Source organism: Chelonia mydas, chromosome 5 (genome assembly GCF_015237465.2).
Source record: "Chelonia mydas isolate rCheMyd1 chromosome 5, rCheMyd1.pri.v2, whole genome shotgun sequence".
In the NCBI taxonomy this organism is placed as follows: Eukaryota; Metazoa; Chordata; order Testudines; family Cheloniidae; genus Chelonia; species Chelonia mydas.
This window is the reverse complement of record NC_051245.2, coordinates 24,399,077-24,413,191: the sequence shown is the minus strand read 5'-3', so window position 1 is coordinate 24,413,191 and position 14,115 is coordinate 24,399,077. Positions and strand designations below refer to the sequence as shown.

Below are 14,115 nucleotides of genomic sequence, written 5' to 3'. Positions count from 1 at the left end.
TAAGGGAGGCAGGACTAACTGTTAAGGCTAAGAAGTGTCAAATAGGCCTAAACAGAGTGACTTACCTTGGACACCAGGTGGGTCAAGGAACTATCAGCCCCCTACAGGCCAAAGTGGATGCTATCCAAAAGTGGCCTGTCCCAAAGTCAAAGAAACAGGTTCAATCCTTCTTAGGCTTGGCCGGTTATTACAGACGATTTGTACCGCACTACAGCCAAATCGCCGCCCCACTGACAGACCTAACCAAAAAGAAACAGCCAAATGCGGTTCAGTGGACCGAAAAGTGTCAGAAGGCCTTTAACAAGCTTAAAGCGACACTCATGTCTGACCCTGTACTAAGGGCCCCAGACTTTGACAAACCGTTCCTAGTAACCACAGATGCGTCCGAGCGTGGTGTGGGAGCAGTTTTAATGCAGAAAGGACCTGATCAAGAATTCCACCCTGTAGTGTTTCTCAGCAAAAAACTGTCTGAGAGGGAAAGCCACTGGTCAGTCACTGAAAAAGAATGTTACGCCATTGTCTACGCTCTGGAAAAGCTACGCCCATATGTTTGGGGACGGCGTTTCCACCTGCAAACCGACCATGCTGCACTGAAGTGGCTTCACACGGTCAAAGAAAATAGCAAAAAACTTCTTCGGTGGAGTTTAGCTCTCCAAGATTTTGATTTTGACATCCAACACATCTCAGGAGCTTCTAACAAAGTGGCTGATGCACTCTCCCGTGAAAGTTTCCCAGAATCAACTGGTTAAAATCGTCCTTGAGATGTAGAAAATATTGTTAGTCTTTATGTACTTGGTAGTATATTTAGAGATGCATGTGTCTTATTAACTCTGTTTTTCCTAGAGCTCCAGGAAGAAATCCCAGCCAGTGTTTCACCCTAGCTGAGATTTGGGGGGCGTGTCATAAATATAAAGGGAAGGGTAAACCCCTGTAAAATCCCTCCTGGCCAGAGGAAATCTCCTCTCACCTGTAAAGGGTTAAGAAGCTAAAGGTAACCTCGCTGGCACCTGACCAAAATGACCAATGAGGAGACAAGATAATTTCAAAAGCTGGGAGGAGGGAGAGAAACAAAGGGTATGTGTGTCTGTCTATATTTTGTCTTTGCCGGGGATAGACCAGGAATGAAGCCTTAGAACTTTTAGTAAGTAATCTAGCTAGGTACGTGTTAGATTATGATTTCTTTAAATGGCTGAGAAAAGAATTGTGCTGAATAGAATAACTATTTCTGTCTGTGTATCTTTTTTGTAACTTAAGGTTTTGCCTAGAGGGGTTCTCTATGTTTTGAATCTAATTACCCTGTAAAGTATTTACCATCCTGATTTTACAGGGGGGATTTTTTTTTATTTCTATTTACTTCTATTTCTATTAAAAGTCTTCTTGTAAGAAAACTGAATGCTTTTTCATTGTTCTCAGATCCAAGGGTTTGGGTCTGTGGTCACCTATGCAAATTGGTGAGGCTTTTTATCCAACATTTCCCTGGAAAGGGGGGGTGCAAGTGTTGGGAGGATTGTTCATTGTTCTTAAGATCCAAGGGTCTGGGTCTGTAGTCACCTAGGCAAACTGGTGAGGCTTTTTACCAAACCTTGTCCAGGAAGTGGGGTGCAAGGTTTTGGGAAGTATTTTGGGGGGAAAGACGTGTCCAAACAGCTCTTCCCCAGTAACCAGTATTTGTTTGGTGGTGGTAGCGGCCAATCCAAGGACAAAGGGTGGAATATTTTGTACCTTGGGGAAGTTTTGACCTAAGCTGGTAAAGATAAGCTTAGGAGGTTTTTTTCATGCAGGTCCCCACATCTGTACCCTAGAGTTCAGAGTGGGGGAGGAACCTTGACAGCAGGTGTGACCGGTTCGGTCACAGAGACCCCCCTTGGGACTGTCACCTGATGTGCTGAAATTACCTCTAAGCCCGTTTTCCCTGCCAGCTTGGGACTTCCAGAACCCTGTCTTGTTGAGCCAGACACACTAGCCTGCTGCAACACAGACCTAGGGTCTGGTCCACACCACCAAAGCTGCAGACTTAACTGAAAAAAGCTCAGCAGGTTACCTATCTCCAGAACCCAGACACCCAGTTCCCGATGGAATCCAAACCCCAAATAAATCCGTTTTACTCTGTATAAAGCTTATACAGGGTAAATTCATAAATTGTCTGCCCTCTATAACACTGATAGAGAGATATGCACAGCTGTTTTCTCCTCCAGGTATTAATCACTTACTCTGGGTTTATTAATAAATAAAAGTGATTTTATTAAGTATAAAAAGTAGGATTTAAGTGGTTTCAAGTAATAACAGACAGAACAAAGTAAGTCACAAAGCAAAATAAAGCAAAAACACGCAAGTCTAAGCCTAATACATTAAGAAACTGATTAGAATGTGGACAAATTAAAGAGAGTCCAGCGAAGGGCAACAAAAATGATTAGGTGGCTGGGGCACATGACTTACGAGGAGAGGCTGAGGGAACTGGGCTTAATTAGTCTGCAGAAGAGAAGAGTGAGGGGGGATTTGATAGCAGCCTTCAACTACAAAGGGAGGCTCCAAAGAGGATGGAGTTAGGCTGTTCTCAGTGGTGGCAGATGACAGAACAAGGAGCAATGGTCTCAAGTTGCAGTGAGGGAGGTCTAGGTTGGATATTAGGAAAAACTATTTCACTAGGAGGGTGATGAAGCACTGGAATGGGTTACCTAGGGAGGTGGTGGAATTTCCGTCCTTAGAAGCTTTTAAGGCCCAGCTTGACAAAGCCCTGGCTGGATGATTTAGTTGGGGTTGGTCCTGCTTTGAGCAGGGGGTTGGACTAGATCAGGGGTGGCCAACTTGAGTCTGAGAAGGAGCCAGAATTTACCAATGTACATTGCCAGAGACCCACAGTAATGTGTCAGCAGCCGCCGCATGAGCTCCCACCCCCATCCCCCAGCGCCTCCCACCCACGGGCAGCCCCACCAATCAGTGCCTCCCCCTCCCTCTCTGCACCTCCCGATCAGCTGTTTCATGGCATGCAGGAGGCTCTTGGGCGGGGGGGAGGAGCGAGGGCATGGCAGGCTCAGGGGAAGGGGCAGGAAGGGGTGGAGTGGGGGCAGAGCCTGTGGCAGAGCCAGGGGTTGAGCAGTGAGCTGAACTAAAAGAAGGCTTAGAGGAGATATTATTGCTATCTATAAATATATCAGAGGGATAAATACCACAGGGGGAGAAGAATGATTTAAGCTCAGAACCAATGTGGACACAAGAACAAATGGATATAAACTGGCCATCAGGAAGTTTAGACTTGAAATTAGATGAAGGGTTCTAACCATCAGTGGAGTGAAGTTCTGGAACAGGCTTCCAAGGGAAGCAGTGGGGGCAAATGACATATCTGGCTTCAAGACAAAGCTTGATACGTTTATGGAGGAGATGATATGATGGGATAGCCTAATTTTAGCAATTAATTGATCTTCGACTACTAGCGGTAGATATGCTCAGTGGCCTGTGATGGGATGTTAGATGGGGTGGAATCTGAGTTACTACAGGGAATTCTTTCCTGGGTGTCTAGCTAGTGAGTCTTGCCCCCTTGCTCAGGGTTTAGCTGATTGCCATGTTTGGGGTAGGGAAGGAATTCTCCTCAAGGGCAGGTTGGCAGAGGCCCGGGGTTTTTTTTTGCCTTCCTCTTCAGCGTGGGGCACGGGTCACTTGCTGGAGGATTCTCTGCACCTCGAAGTCTTTAAACCACGATTTGAGGACTTCAGTAGTTCAGACATAGGTTAGAGGTTTGTTTCGGAGTGGGTGGGTGAGATTCCGTGACCTGCGTTGTGCAGGAGGTCAGACTAGATGATCATAATGGTCCCTTCTGACCTTAAAGTCTATGATTCTATGATTTGGAAGCAACCAGAGGCTTAACGAGCCAGGGGTTTAAGCCATCACTGCTAAAAGCCTGAACCAAGAACCTTGCAATTATTGTATGTATTTGATTCCTTTAACCAATTTTAACTCTCACCTTTCTTTCTTTTTATAAATAAACCTTTAGATATTAAATACTAAAGGATTGGCAACAGCATGATTATTGGGTCAGATCTAAGTTATATATTGACCTGTGTATGTGGCTGGTCCTTTGGGATCAGAAGAACTCTGCTTGATGAAATTGGTTTTAAATAACCACTCATAATTAAGTCTAGTGTTTTGGTGGTGATACAAGGACTGGAATACCTAAGGAAACTGCTTTTCTGATTTCTTGTTAGCCAGGGAGGTGAATCAGAAGTTTACTTTTGTTGTGGTTTGGTATATCTTATGGGAGAATAACCACCAGTTTGGGGTGTGTCTGCCCCATTTCACAGCAGTTTGTCCTGAATTTGGTATTCTCAGTTGTGACCCACGGAGGCACAGTGACACTTGCATGTTTAGTAGCAACCACTGTAACAGCAGGATGGGCAAAGGAAGAGGAATGTCAGAGGGAAAAACTTTAAATAGGCCAAAAAGCCTGTTTGTTTCATTTATCTACTTTTTCCCTTTTAAAAATGTTTTGTTGCCATTAGAAAAGAGAGATGCTCTTTGCACTCTGTTTTAAATGCTTCAATTTAATAAGCCCATATTTAGCAGGAGATGTGGTTTGGGGTTTGTGTGAAAAAAGTGTGGTTATGTTAACAGAAGTATTCCTACAACTTGAAAACATTTGCTGTATAGTGAAAAGAGGGTGCAGAAATGGCAGGAACAGCCATGAAATTAGAACTTTATCTAAGGTGTCCTTTTAATATTTATCCTTAGCTAATGCTATTCTACAGCTTTATGAATCCAGTAACAGAAGAGTAAAGTATGATAGAAACAAAATTAAATAGTGTCATATTCATATCAATTATGGGGCAACGATCAAATGGTGGTTTGCATTTCAGTAATAGTTTGCATGCTCTGACCTAGACAGACAAGTTCAATTCTACCAGTGTCATAGGAAACAGGCAATAGTGGTCATTGGAGCTGGTTAAATTTTTTTCAATGGAATATTTTCATTGGAAAATGTAGTTTCATAAAATAAATCAAAACATTTCATAAAACAATGTCAATTTTGACAAAATTTGTTGACTTTCATGTTTTCTTTTAATAATGTTTCCACTCAATTTTAATTTCACATTATATTAAAATACTGACTTTGATACTATATTTATTATAATGTAAACTGTTCATGCAGTCCCCAAACCACATCTCCTGCCAAAGTAATGTACTTATTTCATTGAAATATTTAAAATTATATTCTTATGTTTCAACATTATTGTGACAGGGTGAACCAACCCCGCACTGGGACAACGGGAACGGACCAATCACTGTGGGCCCAGAAGGCCACGCCCCCCTTTCCCCTGCTGCACATGTTCCAGGTGGAAGAGCCAGATAAAAGGAGGCAGCCCCGCTCAGTGAGGGCTGGCTACGGAGGTGGAAGGACGTGTACTGCAGGCTCCTCCAGAGGTGCTGGTGGCGCTCTAGGTGGCAGAGCCCATGGACCTGGACTATGCTGTGGATGACTCATGGACTGTAGAGACTGATGGGGATGCCAAGCTGCCGCCAGCTGAGGAGATGCCTGGGACACAATTTATGGTAGGCAGTGACCCGGGATGTAGTAGAAGCTGATGCCTAAACCCTTAATGGGGAAATCCCTGACTTCATAGGGCTCTGGGTTGGAACCCAGTGGAGCAGGTGGGGCTGGATTCCCCTACCACAGGCCATTAGGCTTGGCTGTTGTTTGCACTCAGCCCCAGTCCAGAGACTCAGGGGCTACAGATTGTTTGATTGCCCTGTCCCACTCGGTGGCTACAGACTGATTGTTTTTCTGCCCTGCCCAGAGGGCCAGAACCCCAAATACTACTGCCTGCCCCCTTGAAGAGGCTTAGGGGCCATATATTATTTGTTTGCCCAGCCCTGCCCAGGGGCTATAGGCTGATCATTGCCGTGCCCTGCCCAGAGGGCCAGAATGCCAATCATTGTTGTCAGCCATATCCCAGAGGCTCAGGGGCTACAGACTATTTGCTTGGCCCCACCAGAGGTCCGGAACCCACTGTGCTGCAATTACCTGCTCTAACAGGCAATCCTGACAACGGGGTGTACCAACCCTGCACTGGGCCAACAGGGGCTGCCCAGCTGGACAAACAGCCCCCCCCCCAGCCTTGTCATAATTATCAAAGTGAAATGCTTCACATTATCAAAATGAAACATTTAGATGGCTTCAAATTGATTTTTTTTTAATTTCCAGTTTGTTGCAAATTTCAGAATTTCAGCCTTTTGTTATGATTCTAAATGAAAACAAATGTTGAAATATCAGAATTTACCACAGAAAGAAAAATGTTTTCTAGCCAGCTCGACTGACTCTTTTTTTTTTTTTTTTTAAAGAAACATTTTGATCAGTTTTCGGCATACACATTTCAGTATGGGTTTATCCCCGTCTTTGAGTGCTAAACTAATTGTATCCATTAACAGTGCCAAGATTTACTGTGCAGTAAAAATAGTTATACACATCCCATGCTCTGCACATTTACTTAATAAACTTGTTTTACGTATGATAACAAAGCTATTGAAAACATAATAGAAATATCAAAGTTCTGCAGATATTTTTCTTATTAAAATTATGAATTAAATCCCCTTGCAAAAATGATGGGTTAAGCAATAGATTTCAACTTAAAAATCAAATTTCATGTCCCATCTGCATGAGAGACCTTGGTTACAGACTTTTATTGACTAAGTCCGAGATTAGAAGAAATATGATGTCCTTGTTTCACCCAGCTGCAATCTGTCTGCCACGAGTTAACATCCTGCAGTGACTGGAAATGGAAACTAAGAGGTGACGATAATGAAAATATGAGTCTTGTGCTACCTGTTATCCAGCACCAGAAAAAAATGTGAAGTGACTTTTAAAATCAAATGAAACATTACTGCAGATGTACTGGTATAAAAGTGAGTTTCTAAGCTATCCTCAATTTCCAATAATTGTAGAATTTTTTAAAAGGAGTAAGATGTATATCAGAATATAAATTTATGCTCCTCTAAGATTGAGGGGCAAGATTAATACTCTGCTTGAACCACAGGTAAGCATGTATTCTTTTCACACAAATTATTAAAAATCATGTTATTTTTGTTCTCTTCTACAGATCTAATGCCTGTAATGCATGTCTCATATTTTTTTTATTTCTTCTTGGAACCACAGTGAGTAGAAAATGAACAAGGAAATGGGAACAGCTGCATTATTTAACCCCTCCCTCCAGCAACGGCAGCATAAATCATTGCTGTACTAGTTATACAAATACTGATCGCCAGATAATGCTGTTTGTTATTCAAGTGTATGTTAATTGTTAGTACAAACATGTAGGCCAATCATAGGAGGTGATACATATTTGGTTACAAACTTGAATTAAATCAAAGTATGGGTTAGATGTGCCCCTTGAATCTGCTACTTTATCACCAAAAAGACTTCAAGAAGCTTGATAAGTCTTTAAACAAATATTTTTAACCCACCAAAACATCTGTGAAGGGGTTGGCACCAGCTTTTGAATCCTATTTTGCACCTCATCCAAACCTCCCAAAGTTCCTTGTTGGCCTAGTAAACCCCTATATCAAGCCACCTTATCAGGCCCCTACTCTTTATTATTTTCCTTTTTACAACATCCCATTTGGCTTGCGAGAGTTTGCCCAGGAAGGTGGAAATTAACTGTAACCTCATCAACCAACCGGGCAGGCTTCAGCTGCAGTCAGTTCTATTTAAACAAGTTTTAAAAGCTGATCAAGCAAACAGGCTAAATGAAGTTAGTTACCATTGACGGGAGTTACAATCAAATGCTTTTCAGGCAGCGATTTGCATTCATGTGCCTAGTGAGGCTAGGCATTGGCCTGTGAAGTCTCATTAGATAACTCAGAACTGTGTCCCTGGATTTAGGGAGATACAGGGTAGTTCCTGGTGGAACAGTGCTAGACTCTCATGAAAATGTACATGTAGCTTCTTCTTTTTGGAGTTGGGGCAGAGAGAGGGCAGGCCTGAAAAGATGTAGTGCCTGACCCTCTTGTTGCTCTTAACCAGAGTTGGGTGGGATGCAAAGTTCTTTTATAAATTAATTCAGAAGTCTGGCTGTCAGGAGATTCGAGACTGGTGTTGCTAGTAAGTATGGATGTACCTGAAACCCTGGAATCCTGGGTCCAGAAGGCTGGTGACAGTGAGATGCAGTACAGAGAAGACTGTTACAGTTCTCCCAATATCACCTCTGAAGGGGATCTGTTTCCAAGAAATTCTGGGCCTGAGATGGTGATCAAGGAAGCAGCCCTCCACATTCATCTTCTTCTGCTGTAGATGGTGCGATTGGCCCTCAAAACCTTTAGGTCACAAGGGACAAACCAGATAGTGCTGATTGGTGCAGACAACACAGCAAAGGTGTCGTAAATTAACATGCAGGAGACTAGCACAAGAAACCATGATCCTGATGGGCTGGGCAGAATCCCATCTGATAACCCTCAAAATGATATGCCTGGCTAGCATGCACAACCTTGAAACAGGCTAGGTGAGTGTGAAGGGGTCAACTCACCGCTAGTAATTCGTTGTGGCTGGCCATGGCATGGCAGTTCGCTCTCTACTGAGGATTTCAATAGCTCAGACATAGGTGAGAGGTTTATTGCAGGAGTACATGGGTGAGATTCTGTGGCCTGCATTGTGCAGGAGGTCAGACTAGATAATGGTCCCTTCTGACCTTAATATCTATGAATCTATCGAAGTCCTCAAATCATGGTTTAAAGACTTCAAGGTGCAGAGAATCCTCCGGCAAGTGACCCGTGCCCCGTGCTACAGAGGAAGGCGAAAACCCCCCAGGGCCCCTTCCAATCTGCCCTGGAGGAAAATTCCTTCCTGACCCCAAATATGGCGATCAGCAGAACCCTGAGCATGTGGGCAAGACTCACCAGCCAGATACCCAGTGTTAAGATATAGATATTCAGGCCTGTCTGCAAAGGCCTATACTTTAAGAATTTAGGTGTATTCTTATCACTTTGCTAGTTATAGAGGTATAAAAGAAACATCAGCAGACAGTGATTTTGATTCTAAGGGCCTTCTCTTACTGTGACAGTCTGAGGCCCTGTTCTTAGGCTAAGGCCTTTGGCTAAGCAGCAGAGGCAGCCATAAGCTGGGAAGCAAACAGTCACATCCTCACATTGCCTTATTTCAGTGTGACTAGTTTGAAATCTGGGGCTCTGAGAAAGGTGATCCGATCTATCACCTCCAGAGAAAGAGAAGAGCCTAGAGGATGTAAAAGGAAGTTTAGTTTGATAGTTTTCTGTTCAGTAAGAAGTCACTTATCAATAGATACAGCTGGGAAACCCTTATGTCTTTATAGATGTAGTTGTGAAATCCTCACTTCTGTATTGTTTTGTCATTATAGTTCCCACTTTGCTATTGTTTGTTTGCATGGTCTCTGTCTGGTTCTGGGATTGTTTCTGTCTGCTGTATAATTAATTTTGCTGGGTGTAAACTAATTAAGGTGGTGGGATATAATTGGTTAAATAATCATGTTATAATATGTTAGGATTGGTTAGTTAAATTTCAGGAAAATGATTGGTTAAGGTATAGCTAAGCAGAACTCAAGTTTTACTACATAGTCTGCAGTCAATCAGGAAGTGCGGGGGGAATTGAAATCATGTTTTGCTAAGGGGGAGAATGGGAACAGGGACACAGGAAAGGCTCTGTGGTGTCAGAGCTGGGAAGGGGGACACTAAGGAAGGAAACTGGAATCATGCGTGCTGGAAGTTCACCCCAATAAACATCGAATTGTTTGCACCTTTGGACTTCAGGTATTGTTGCTCTCTGTTCATGCAAGAAGGACCAGGGAAGTAAGTGGGTGAAGGAATAAGTCCCTAACACCCAGGAAAGAATTCTCTGTAGTAACTCAGATCCCACCCCATCTAACATCCCATTACAGGCCATTGGGCCTGTTTACCATGAATAGTTAAAGATCAATTAATTGCCAAATTCATTAACCTATTAAGGTTCACCATGGATACCCTTGATCTTCTCCACATAGATTGATCAGACTAGGGTTGCAACCTAGTGAACCTTAAGAAAGTCCATCAGACTCCTGTCTCTTTGACCCTATGGCTACTTTAATTTTGCAGTCAATAGCATCAGACAGGATTATGAAAATTCCAGTGTGTTGGTACTACCCACACCTCCAAAAAAACCCTGTTTGTTTTTTTTTCTTCCAGGTTTTTTTATTTTTTGAACTTCTGTGTCACTCTGAAGTATTTACATGGGCATAACTTATATTGGAAAGGTTTTTAATACTAGAAACATTAGCTTCTGATGCCAGACTCTGACTGAATCTTTAAGTACTCTGAAAAGTTGAGAGAAGTAACAAGAACATCAAGGTTCTTTTGCCCATGAGAAAGCAATAAAAAGCTTATAGAAATGCCTAGAGGGGCAGAGGAATGGGTGGAGACACTGGTGATTGGAGACAAGTGTGTAGGTAGTGTGCAGAATCAACAGCCATTGGGTGTTGAAGAGGGGGAAGCATTAGGAGTTATGAGCAATTAGTAGGGATTCATTTACTAAACTCTATGAACAGCTGGAAAGGGGGCAGGGCCCCTGATGATGTAATTTTTTTTTTTTTTTTGAAGCTGGCTGGTATCTAATTTTTCAGTCTTCACAGTGTTAAATTAGAATGAAAAATAACTACCTAAGTGGAGCAGATGTGAAAGCTGCTGATCAATCCTGCAAACAGATGATTAGTCATTACCAAACATTATGATTTTTGCACTTCTAAAACTGAAGAAAGTGGCAACAAATAAACAATTAAATGGATTGAAGTAATTAAACATTTTTTCCTCCTCTTGGCTTTGGTCTTTTTGGCTAGCTTCTTTTCTTTAGTGGGACATCCCAGGAGGAGAATAGAGAGGAGTCTGGATTTATTATAAATGAGAACTTTTTGACTTCATTCAGCTATTAAGATGTTTGAGGAATAACTTATGTGAGTTACTTTATGTGGATGCTCATATGTCCTTTACAGGCAACTTCCTTTATTTTTAATGATTACAGATAGGAAATTTACTTGAGCAAAAATAACTGTAAATTAATTGTTTTTTTTTGAATGGGGTAGATTAAAAAGACAGAGCCCTGAGCTAACTTTTATTAGAGAATTCTCACCTCCTAAAAACAGATATAGGATAGGGTGGCTGACCCCTGTGATTAAAGCAGGTCTGGCTCCTTGCACTGGAGCAATTGCTCCCATTTGGCTAATTAAGAAGGCAGAGCAGCACCTGGGGGGTATGAAAGGTCAGGGAATGACCCCATGAGACAGAGACCCAGTGACTCAGTCCCCTGTGTGGGTATCAGGGGAAGATGAGAGCTGCTAGAGCTCAGGGGACAATGGAAGGTCCTGGAAGGAAGTAGAAAGTGTTTACTGGGGGAAAGGCTGAATTCAAAGAGAACAGCAAGACAGCTAGGGCCGGAGGACTCGAGAGTACTGAAGGCAGGAGGAGCAGCAGCAGAAGATGCCTGCTGGCTCTGAGCTGGAGCCAAAGGCCACAGAGGGCTGAAAGCATGGGAGCAGCAGAGGGCTGGGATGACTTACCTGCACTGTCTCTGTCCTATAGAGCTGGACATAGAGGACCCAGGAGAGGGCCAGGGGAAGTGAAGCATGCTCCCCTTATAAAGATGACCACCCAGCAGAGAGACTGTAGGGATTCCTATTGAGAAAAGGGGGGTTGCATTCCAAGTGGATGTGCTGGGGTGGCTGCCCTGGTATAAGGGTGGGAGAAGACTGGGAGAGTGCCAGGGTGTGATGAAGGATGCCAGAGTTGTATTTGATGTGATGTCTGGATTATGGTTGTGGGACTTTGTGCTAGGACTTGTTTTCGTATGGCTTGTGCATGGGACTTTTGTAACAAATTAACCCCACAAGGGCAAGACTGTTTGGACTGTTTTGTAGACCCTGAAAGGGAAAATTGAGACAGGTGCACCTGTCCTGCTCAGTCTGGTGCAGGACAGCACTTCAGGTGGGGCCTTCCTATGACGAGGATGCTATCTGTGTTTACTAATAATCTTAAAACAATACATCTACGGTTTTTAGGTAAGAAAATTGAAAATATCATGAGGAAAAAAGTCTAAAATGGATTATTTTTTGTCTCAGTCCACTGTTAGCTCACTAGAAGGAGACTGATACAACAAAACGTTTAAAACTTTAGACACTTCCATTAACTCTGCTAAACTCTCATTAAAACTTGTATGATGTATGCTTTGCTTTGTACTGTTGAGTTTAAGTCTTCTGAGTTGATAGTGTTATACCTTCTCTAAATTAATTAATTTTGTAAGAAATAGACAAGACAGAGAATCTTTTACATTTACATTAAGCCTTTCATGCAGAAGGACCTTGAAATGGCTAACAAACTATACATTGTACACATACCATACTTGAAAACTGTACATATGCCACCAGGGAAGCCCTGCATTTGGGAGAATCACTTGAGAGGAATGGGAGAAGCAGGGTTAGAAGGTAGAGTAGGAGGTCTGTGTCTTCTCTGTGAGTTCTGGGCCTATTTGAGGGCCCTCATATTTTACTGAAAATGTCTTCATGAACAAAGGTAAATTAAATAACATCCTGACAACAGGTTGGCTGTTGCCTCATGAAAATATGGTGCTATACAGAAAAAAAAAAAAAAAGACAATATAGGTACACAAAGATGTATTAAATATGTATTAGTGCCGGAAGACAACTAAGGTGAGTGAAACCTTTTGCTTTGATGTCTGAGCTTTGAGAGTTGCCGTAATGGAGGGTAATTATGGTACAATAATTGAAATTGGAGTTGTGGTAACTGATAACTCTGACAGGTATTTAATAAGAAGCTGGAAGTTTGGGGCTGTCAAATTTTACTGTTAAGCTCATGGTAACTAGGGTTATTTGCAAAAGTGGCTGACAGTGTTTGAAGATGCAACATTAAATTTTACAATATGAAAAATACATCTGCAAGTACTTCAAAAAGTATAGTCAGTACAAAGATGGAAACTGGTAATGAATGGAAAGAAGGTTTCCTCTTGGCATCAGGTGCTAGTCCAGCTTCTGTTTTAACTTTTATTTAGCTCTTCTTTCAGGCATTGTGGTCTGGAGAAATGGGCACAGTGTTGGGAAGCAGGAAGTAATGACTTCTAATCCTGGCTCTGCTGATGACTTGGTGTGACCTTGGGCAAGTCACTTAACCATTCTGTCTCTGTTGCCTTAGCTGTAAAAATTGGGATATCACTGTATATTCATCTCACAAGGCTAATTTCTTACTGTCTTTACAGTGCTTTGACCATGTAAAGAGCTATATACAAAATGGTGTTATTGAATACAATTTTATCTCATTACATACATTATTGTATCATATGTTTAACCATTTCTTGGAGCTGTGACAGTTTGGCAATGAAATGGCTGTTTGGCTGTTGAGGGTTGGCTGCTACTGAATAAGGGGATATATAGGAAAGACTCTCCATACAAACAGAAAGGGAGGATTAGAGGATATAGGGAGCCTATGGTCACAGGGGAGATGGCAGGAGAGCACAAAGGAATTTACAGTGTGAACTGAGAGAGATTCAAGAGATTGAAGAGTTTCATAGGCCCTTTCTATACTTGCACTGTATTATCAGAAACCATGTTTAAGTATGTGCCTTGTTAGCAGGATATTAAAACTGTTTTCTTGACCAAGGATGTTAATGTTCTATACAAAAAGAAAAGGAGTACTTGTGGCACCTTAGAGACTAACAAATTTATTTATATACACAGAGAACATGAAACAATGGGCGTTACCATACACACTGTAACAAGAGTGATCAGGTAAGGTGAGCTATTACCAGCGGGGAGAGGGAGAAAACCTTTTGGAGTGATAATCAAGGTGGGCCATTTCAGCAGTTGACAAGAACATGTGAGGAACAGTAAGAGGAGGAAATAAACATGGGAAAATAGTTTTAGTTTGTGTAATGACAAACTCCCAGTCTTTACTCAAGTCTAATTTAATGGTGTCCAGTTTGCAAATTAATTAATCTGTTTCAGATTTTCAAATGAATGTGTGGAGCTATAGTGGACCTATCTTTATGGAATTATCACAACAGTGTCTAGCTAACTGTTTCTAGTGGTTCTTAAGGTATTGAAACACCCAAATATTTGAGTACTGTTT

The 14,115-nt window shown here is 42.2% G+C and overlaps 1 protein-coding gene and 1 long non-coding RNA gene across 2 annotated transcripts in view; both read left to right on the top strand.

The window, feature by feature from the left end:
* Positions 1–8,640, top strand: part of LOC114020435 — a 73,887-nt gene extending 65,247 nt beyond the window's left edge. The window contains exons 4-6 of the long non-coding RNA XR_005225916.2: positions 5,231–5,541; positions 6,721–6,891; positions 7,086–8,640. This is a non-coding gene — a long non-coding RNA (uncharacterized LOC114020435). The remainder of the gene's footprint in view (positions 1–5,230; positions 5,542–6,720; positions 6,892–7,085) is intronic.
* Positions 8,641–9,882: 1,242 nt separating this feature from the next.
* PRLR (prolactin receptor) overlaps positions 9,883–14,115 on the top strand; it is a 245,105-nt gene continuing 240,872 nt past the window's right edge. The window contains exon 1 of the mRNA XM_043547745.1: positions 9,883–11,681. The gene's annotated coding sequence lies outside the window, so the exon portion shown is untranslated. The remainder of the gene's footprint in view (positions 11,682–14,115) is intronic.